Source organism: Natator depressus, chromosome 1 (assembly GCF_965152275.1).
Source record: "Natator depressus isolate rNatDep1 chromosome 1, rNatDep2.hap1, whole genome shotgun sequence".
In the NCBI taxonomy this organism is placed as follows: domain Eukaryota; kingdom Metazoa; phylum Chordata; order Testudines; family Cheloniidae; genus Natator; species Natator depressus.
The window spans coordinates 235,374,062-235,382,685 of NC_134234.1; the positions used below are offsets into that span (position 1 = coordinate 235,374,062).

General features: G+C 44.9%; 1 long non-coding RNA gene across 1 annotated transcript; it reads right to left on the bottom strand.

The window, feature by feature from the left end:
* Nucleotides 1-2,150: 2,150 nt before the first annotated feature.
* LOC141985378 (uncharacterized) lies at nucleotides 2,151-3,561 on the bottom strand. Its single transcript, XR_012638921.1, has 3 exons — nucleotides 3,446-3,561; nucleotides 3,153-3,246; nucleotides 2,151-2,497 (listed from the first exon to the last, which is right to left on the bottom strand). It is a non-coding gene; the product is annotated as an uncharacterized LOC141985378 (long non-coding RNA).
* Between the last annotated feature and the right edge of the window lie 5,063 nt (nucleotides 3,562-8,624).

Genomic DNA, 8,624 nt, shown 5'->3' on the forward strand with positions numbered 1-8,624 from the left:
TCAGCAAGTTTGCAGATGACACTAAACTGGGAGGAGAGGTAGATACGCTGGAGGGTAGGGATAGGATACAGAGGGACCTAGACAAATTAGAGGATTCGGCCAAAAGAAATCTGATGAGGTTCAACAAGGACAAGTGCAGAGTCCTGCACTTAGGACGGAAGAATCCCATGCACCGCTACAGACTAGGGACCGAATGGCTCGGCAGCAGTTCTGCAGAAAAGGACCTAGGGGTTACAGTGGACGAGAAGCTGGATATGAGTCAACAGTGTGCCCTTGTTGCCAAGAAGGCAAATGGCATTTTGGGATGTATATGTAGGGGCATTGCCAGCAGATCGAGGGACGTGATCATTCCCCTCTATTCGACATTGGTGAGGCCTCATCTGGAGTACTGTGTCCAGTTTTGGGCCCCACACTATAAGAAGGATGTGGAAAAATTGGAAAGAGTCCAGCGGAGGGCAACAAAAATGATTAGGGGACTGGAACACATGACTTATGAGGAGAGGCTGAGGGAACTGGGATTGTTTAGTCTGCAGAAGAAAAGAATGAGGGGGGATTTGATAGCTGCTTTCAACTACCTGAAAGGGGGTTCCAAAGAGGATGGATCTAGACTGTTCTCAGTGGTGGCAGATGACAGAACAAGGAGTAAAGGTCTCAAGTTGCAGTGGGGGAGGTTTAGGTTGGATATTAGGAAAAACTTTTTCACTAGGAGGGTGGTGAAACACTGGAATGCGTTACCTAGGGAGGTGGTGGAATCTCCTTCCTTAGATATTTTTAAGGTCAGGCTTGACAAAGCCCCAGCTGGGATGATTTAGTTGGGGATTGGTCCTGCTTTGAGCAGGGGGTTGGACTAAATGACCTCCTGAGGTCCCTTCCAACCCTGATATTCTATGATTCTAACCAGTCTGGAGTGGGGAAGTCGACCGTTGGAAACGTGTTGATGCAAGTTTGCAGGGCCATTAATCACATCCTGCTCAGAAGAACCGTGACTCCGGGTAACATGCATGACATTGTAGATGGCTTTGCAAAAATGGGTTTCCCTAGCTGCGGAGGGGAGATAGCTGGCACACACATTCCAATTCTGGCACCAGCCCACCTAACCTCCGAGTACGTTAATCAGAAGGGGTATTTCTTAATGGTTTCCAGGCACTTGTGGATCACCATGGGTGTTTCATTGACATTAACGCAGGCTGACCCGGAAAGGTGCATGATGCACACATCTTTCGGAACACTGGCCTGTTCAGGAAGCTGCAAGCCGGGACTTTTTTTCCAGACCAGAAGATCACTGTAGTTGAAATGCCCATTGTAATCCTTGGAGACCCTGCTTACTCTTTAATGCCATGGCTCATGAAACCCTACACAGGGAGCCTTGACAGCAGCAAGGAGCGGTTCAACAACAGGCTGAGCCGGTGCAGAATGACTGTGGAGCGTGCTTTTGGCCGTTTAAAGGGCCGCTGGTGCTCTCTGTATGGGAAGCTGGACCTGGCCAATGACAGCATCCTCGCAGTTATATCCGCATGCTGTACCCTCCATAACATTTGTGGAGGAAAGGGTGAACGATTCACTCAGGCATGGAACTCGGAGGTTCAACACCTGGAGGCTGAATTTGAACATCCAGAGAGCAGGGCTATTAGAGGGGCCCAGCACGGGGCTGCAAAGATTAGGGATGCTTTGGGGGAGCAATTTGAGGCTGAAAGCCACCAGTAATGTCTGGTGCCCTGCACGGGAGTGAAGAGCAGTGGTTCTAATGTTAGTAGGAACTGCTACACTGACTTGCAGTGCCTGTTTCTTTCCTGGGCTAAGGTATCTTTTTCTTTATGCAATAATAAAGAATGTTTTCAAAGCCAAAAAATCCATTTATTGAAAAGAAACACAACGGCTTGGGAAACAGAAAGGGCAAGGGAGTGGGGTGGGGAACGGTACGATCACAGATTTGCGTATGTCCTGTTATCATACTCAGCCTTCCTGTCTGGAGTGCTGTGCAATGAGTGCTGCACTTCAGGATGGCTATACTGCATGGTGATGGGGGTTGAGTGCAGTGGGTAAGGGTCGTAGTTTTCAGGGGTGGGTGGTGAAGCTACAGGTGTTGGAGGCAGTTGGTGGCAGTAAGAACCCGGATGTTGGGGAAAGTGGGTTGGAGGTGACATGGGGGCACAAGGGAAAGAGTTTTGGGACAAGGGCTGCAGGGGGGGTCAGGCATGGTAGTGTTCCACCTGCATGGCTACGAGCACCTGGATCGAGTCCGCTTGGTGCTCCAGTATGCTTATCAGCCGATCCGTGCTTTGCTGCTGGAGCACCACGCTTTTGTGCCGGTGCTCCTCATTCTGCTGGCGGATCCTCCTTTTACTGTCCCGCCACTCCTGCACTTTTCGATTTTCATTACTTGAATGCTGCATTACTTCATGCAATATGTCTTCCTTGCTTCTACGTGGCCTCTTTCTGATTCTTTGGAGTCTTTCGGCCGGTGATAACACGGATGGCTGAGATCTCAAGGTTGCATCTGTAAAGGCAAATGCAACACTTAACAGAGGCAGCATTGTTCACACCAGTCAGAGCAATGATTCCCTTGTACTTAAGGGCAAGCACAGTCTACACAAGAGCATAATTTGCCCATCCCAAAGCGAGCGCACATAACCCACAGGAGCCCCAAAATGGTGAGTAAGCACAGGGTCAAGCATGACTGATTGTTTCACGACTGCACTGTCCTCTGGGTTTCTGTGCCTTGGGGAGAGCCAACAGCCCTATACCGAACACTGTCCCCACATTTTCCACAGGAGTTTATCCTGGAAGATATCTCGCTGCTGAGGGTGACCTGGGAAGTAAGAGAGGGTCTTCTACTGCAATGCGGATTCCGCTCTCGCCCATATGCAGCTTGCCTGTGTGCCGCAATGGTCCTCCCGTCCCTCACGGAACAGTGGTGTGGACAAGTTAGCCTGACTGGGACAAGGAACACAGTGGCTTGCCCGAGAAACCTGCATAGGCGCATTGCCCAAGTTCTGGATGAGAACTTTGAAAAGATCACTGAGGCCGAGTACCATGATGTGAGAGAGCACATCAATGCCCTATTCTGCATCTAGGCATGCATGCAGCCCTAACTTTCCCCACCCCAAAAGCCTGCACCGAACAACTTCCTTCCCAAAATAAAAGCCACTTACCGGGAACCTCCTCTGGTGTTTGTCCTTCCCCAAGCACCGGCTGCCGCGACTGGCTACCTTCCTCCTGGCTCGAAAACAGCTCCTGGGTTCCATCCTTTGGAACAGGATAGTCAAGTTAGCTGACAGTCTGAATTGCATCTATTAGGGTTAAGATCTATTAGTGGGAGAGTGTGAACATGTAATGGATGAATGTCTCATATCTGAAATATATAATAGGAAGAGGGTTCTACAGATAATAACACTGGCTGACGTAGTTATAGTGAATTCAGCACATTTTTCTATCTGTGAATTACCTTTTAACCTTTGCATATTTGTTCATGATTTGATTGTTGCATCCGATGAAGTGAGCTGTAGCTCACGAAAGCTTATGCTCAAATAAATTGGTTAGTCGCTAAGGTGCCACAAGTCCTCCTTTTCTTTTGCGAATACAGACTAACACGGCTGCTACTCTGAAACCTGTCATTTGATTAATGGTTTATGTAAACCATTCTCTGCCATTATTACTTTGAATACATACTATTCATAGTGTGTGATTGGTCAGCTAAGTCACATGATATTGCTATTCCTTTCTGACCTGTGCAGTTAGCCAAAATTTGGAGTTCTGCAGGTTTTCTGGTAGGAGGGGAGAAAATGATGATGGAGTCAGGTATTTCCTTGCAATCCTGTTGTTTACAAAGAATGCAATTAAAATCCGGTTTCCCTGGACACTGCAGGAATCAGATGAGGCACAGCTCCAAGCCCCTTTCCAGCCGGCACTTAAACCAAAAGCTTTCCCTCTGTTTTTTTTTTTCCCCCTCTCAGGGCATGTTCCCAGTGCTAGTTCTAGCTGTGTCCATGACTTTCTGCTGGTGCTGTCTCTGATTCTCTGGTGTTTCTCTTTGACTCTCTTACATTTTTTTCTGTCACGCACACCTTTCTAGTAAAACAATACCCAGTGAAACACCTCTGCCCACATGGATCTGTTTCTGACTGGAGGCTCCTGTTTCAGCTTCCATAAGTGGACTTAATGGTTTCTTAAAACTATGTTAAATAAAAGGTGGTGATTACCCTACCAGCTTTGAGGAGCTTTAACCCAACCTGTAACAGTATCCTTTCTGCTCTCCAGTTTTTGAATGGCTTCCACAATCACAAAGAGCTTTCAAGCTAGCAACATACATACTTGAGTACATTCATATACTCACTAGCATGCGTGACACATGCCCTTTCCACAAACATTTGCGCATCCTGGAACATTCATGGAGAGTGATATAAGGGTCCCAAATAATCAGCAAAGCAAATTCATGGTTTAGTCAAACGTTTGTGAATACCTTTCTGAGGTATTCACAGAACACTGGTAATGAATGAAGCATGTGGATCCTTTACAAATACTTAGAGACAGTGGCCCAATTTAAATTATTTATTGAACACTGAAACACAAATTGCACATTAAATCCCCAAGCTGCAGGGGGCGGGGGGAAGAGTGTCTCTCTGGCAGGTCACATAACACCAGTCACTCAAATGTGTAGTCAGTGCTACCCCTGCACATACGTAAGTAAGGCTGCTTGACACCTCTGAGAATATTTCTCATGTTAGATCTGTGGTAAATGAGCACATGGTCCAGAATAATTAATGGTAACACTTCAGTCCCTTTTTGACAGAGTTGTGTTGCTTGTGCAATTTGCACTGGTCTGTCTATTTAACTTCAATCAGCCATGCCTGAAAGACAGGAAAGAACAAGATGGACAAGTGTGTCAGTGAGTGAACCTCTTTGCCGTAATTAGAAATGCACAGGGAATAAATTATCCTCTAATTCAAGCTGTCCAGCTCACGCTAATAATAACAACCCAAGAAGCAATCTGTTTATAAAAATCAAACTAAATTTGTGAGAATGTTTCCTGCAGCATGAATCTCATCATGTAGTATTACGTCAGTTTATCATGTATAAATGTCTTTATCAGTGCAGTTTCTGTCTGGAAGACATGTTGATTTTGTAGATGACTTTGTTATTGATTACTTAGATCTAGTCAAAACTACCCTGCCCAGAGGATTCAGAGCTAAACATTGATCCTCTGGGCCAGATTCTCTCCTGGTCTAATTTAATTGAGTTAATTGACATTAGATCAGGGATAAATTGAATAAAATTAGAGCACGGGTGACTTGGCCTAGGAAGTTTGTGCTCAGTAGACTCCTTTAGACTTCGTTCTTCTTTGTTCCAACAACTGAGAGGAAGGGTCATTTCTGTGGAGGATGGGAGAGAAGTCTGTTGTTTTTATGTATCCCTTCAAAGCACTTTTCATGTGAGTTTCTCTTGTGCTTTAGAAATATTGGTAGACTTAACCTGGTAGCACCCCTGTGAGGTCAGTTGGTATTATCACCATTTTACAGCAGTGGAGATTTAAGTTAATTACCCAGGCTATTTTGTGTCCGAGCTAGTGGCAGAAACCAGACCCCTTGTCTTCCAATTCCTTGCTTCAGCCCCAGGACCAGCTTTCCTCCACCAAATCAGATGGAACTGCATAGACTTTTGGCACAGTCTATAGACATCATCCTGATGCAACCGTGTTTGGTTCACAGGGAGCTACATTAGTGAAAATGCTAGAGGTAAACTGAACCAAAACTCTGCATAGGAGCATGCCTGAACTTCGGGGAAGTTAGCCTTTGAATCTTAACATTCGGGCTCAATCTCATCTCTAAAGGGAAGAGATATAATATCCTAGAAATAGATTATAAGGCCAGAAGGGATCACTGTGATCATCTAACTTGACCTCCTGTATAACATAGGCCAAAGGACTTCCCTGAATTAAAGCTTGTTTGAACTAGAGCATGTCTTTCAGAAAAACATCCAATCTTGATTTTAAAATTGCCCATGGAGAAGAATCCACCACAACCCTTAATAAATTGTTTACCTTTACTGTTAAAAATTTGCTCCTTATTTCCAGTCTGAATTTGTCTGGCTTCCAGCCATTGAATCTTGTTAGACCTTTGTCTGCTAGACTGATGAGACCTTTATTATCAAATTTTGTTCCCCAGGTAGGTACTTTTAGACTGTGATCAAGTCACCATTTAGCCTTTTCCTTATTAAGGTAAACAGATTCAGGGAGCTCTAGCACTATAAGGCAGATTATCAAATTCTTTCATCATTCTTGTAGCTCTTCTCTGAACCATCTCCAGTTTATCAATATCCTTCTTGAACTGTTGAGAGCAGACCTGACCACACTATTCCAGTAGTGGTCACACCAGTGCCAAATACAGAGGCAATGTAACCTCTGTACCCCTACTCGCTATTCCCCCTGTTTATTCATGCAAGATTGTGCTGGTTCTTTTGGCCACAGAGCTGCACTGGGAGCTCATGTTCAGTTTATTATCCACCATGGTTGCCAAGTTTTTTATAAAGTCCCCCATCCTGCAAGTATGGCCTACGTTCTTTGTTCCTAGATATATAATTTTAAGACTGACTGTATTAAAATGCATATTGTGTCCAATTTACCAAGCAATCCAGATTGCTCTGTATCAGTGACCTGTCTTTCATTATTTACCACTTCCCCAATTTTTGTGTTCTCTGCAAACTTTAGTGGTAATAACTTTTGTTTTCTTCCAGGTCATGGATAAAAATGTTAACTAGCACAGGGCCAAGAGCTCATCCTGAGAACAGGGCCAAGAATTGATCCCATTAGACTGATCAGGGTTAGGTTCCAAGATACTGGAAGGTGGGAAATTAGGTTATGGGTGACATGTTCATCCTAGTTAGTATTGCAACTATAAAAATAACACCTAAATTTCTTCCTCCTTTGAGTGCAGTGCCAGAGAGGGAAACTGAGGACAGGTCTACACTACAGAATTAATTTGGTATAACTGTGTCACTCAGGAGTGTGGATTATCCACACCCCTGAGCGATGTAGTTTTACCAGCACTGTTGCCCGTGCAATTTAGGGCACCCTGTCTATACCCTACCGAGGGCTCAAGACGAGACCCAATCCATTTAGGCACCCCCACCCTTTCCCTTCCGAAGGCTCAGGATGTAAGGCTCCTATCCTTGTCCACGGGACTCAGGAAGACACATGGTCAATTTAAGTACCTGTCCTTTCCCACGGGCTCAGGGGTCTGCAGAACCTTTTCCCAGTGAAAGAGCCTTACAAGGTTGTGCTTTAATCATCTATTTATTAGCACCACACACAGAATAAATATACCAAGCAAATTTCTTATGCTCACCACTCCAATATATAGACAAATTTCACCCTATGGCCAGTCAGGATCCACTCATCTGGGGGTTCCGGGCGATGCCTCTGCACATCATGGTCGTGCAGAGGGTCAGAGTTCCAGCGGCTTGATGTTGAACTGCAGTCCAGAAATGGTTCCCAAAGAGCATTGTTTTTCATTTACATTATATAGGTAAAACTAGCTCCCTCCTTCAAATTTACTAAACCTATCACATTATCCCATACTCCTACATAACAAAAATTTTAACCTGTTACACGCTGGCACCTGTGTGTCCTCCTTCCTGCCCAAGTTCTTTACATTTTATCTTTCATTCCCAAATTGTAACTTTGTTGTGACCTTCTGTTTATGCAGATGGTCAGCATAAAAATGCTGGTCTGAGCTTATTTTACCATTTGTTGAGTCTCTTTCTGTATCCTCCCTAATTTCCCAGCGCCTGGATGTCTCCACTTTACAACCTTGGTGGTTATAAGACGCGTTAGGGACTTTCCTGAGGTGGGGGTGCTTTATCAGCAGCAGAACATTGTTTTTTCAATTTTAGTGGTAAATTCCCCAAGTTTCACCCAAGGCTGCCTTAATATGGGGGTAGGGGGATTGATCAGAGCTTCTCCTGCAGACATGGGTACTGCCTCTTACACAGGGGACTGAACCACGCCGAACAGAGAGCTCTCTCCCGTCAGCTAAGTGTCTTCATTAAAGCGCTAAAGTGGCACAGATGCATCAGTGCAGCTGTGCTGATGTAGCATTTTAAGTGTAGACCTGCCCTGAATTTCAGAGATCGCTTGAAACTACTGAGCCCCAGAAGCATCTAGCCCAGGTGGTCAATTGTTTTTGCTCCTGAGCTGGGCCCATGAGTCTGGTCAGGTGATTGTTCCAACACAGTATCTGGTAATAGACTGTATGGGCCTGATCCTGCAAGGTGCTGAGTGATCTCAATTGATTTCAGAGGGAGCTGAGAGTGTGTAGAGGCCCACAAGAGGGTACTCAACACCCAGAAGACCCTTCCAGAGTTACAGTAAGAGTGAGCAAATTCGCTTCATAACATGGAGTCTATAATGTGAATGCACTGTACACATTTTTAAAATTGGGAAAGTAGTCAGGGCCTGGGATTAGATTTGTTACTTATTGTCCTTTAGAGCCAAAAAACATAAAGAAAATGCTCAGAATTGGAACAGCTGTCATAAAGCATCTCTGACATTTTTAAGCAATCTGGGATCTTTGGATGAAGAGTCATGATAGTAACTGTTTTTCTGGAATGCTCAAATATACACGTGAATT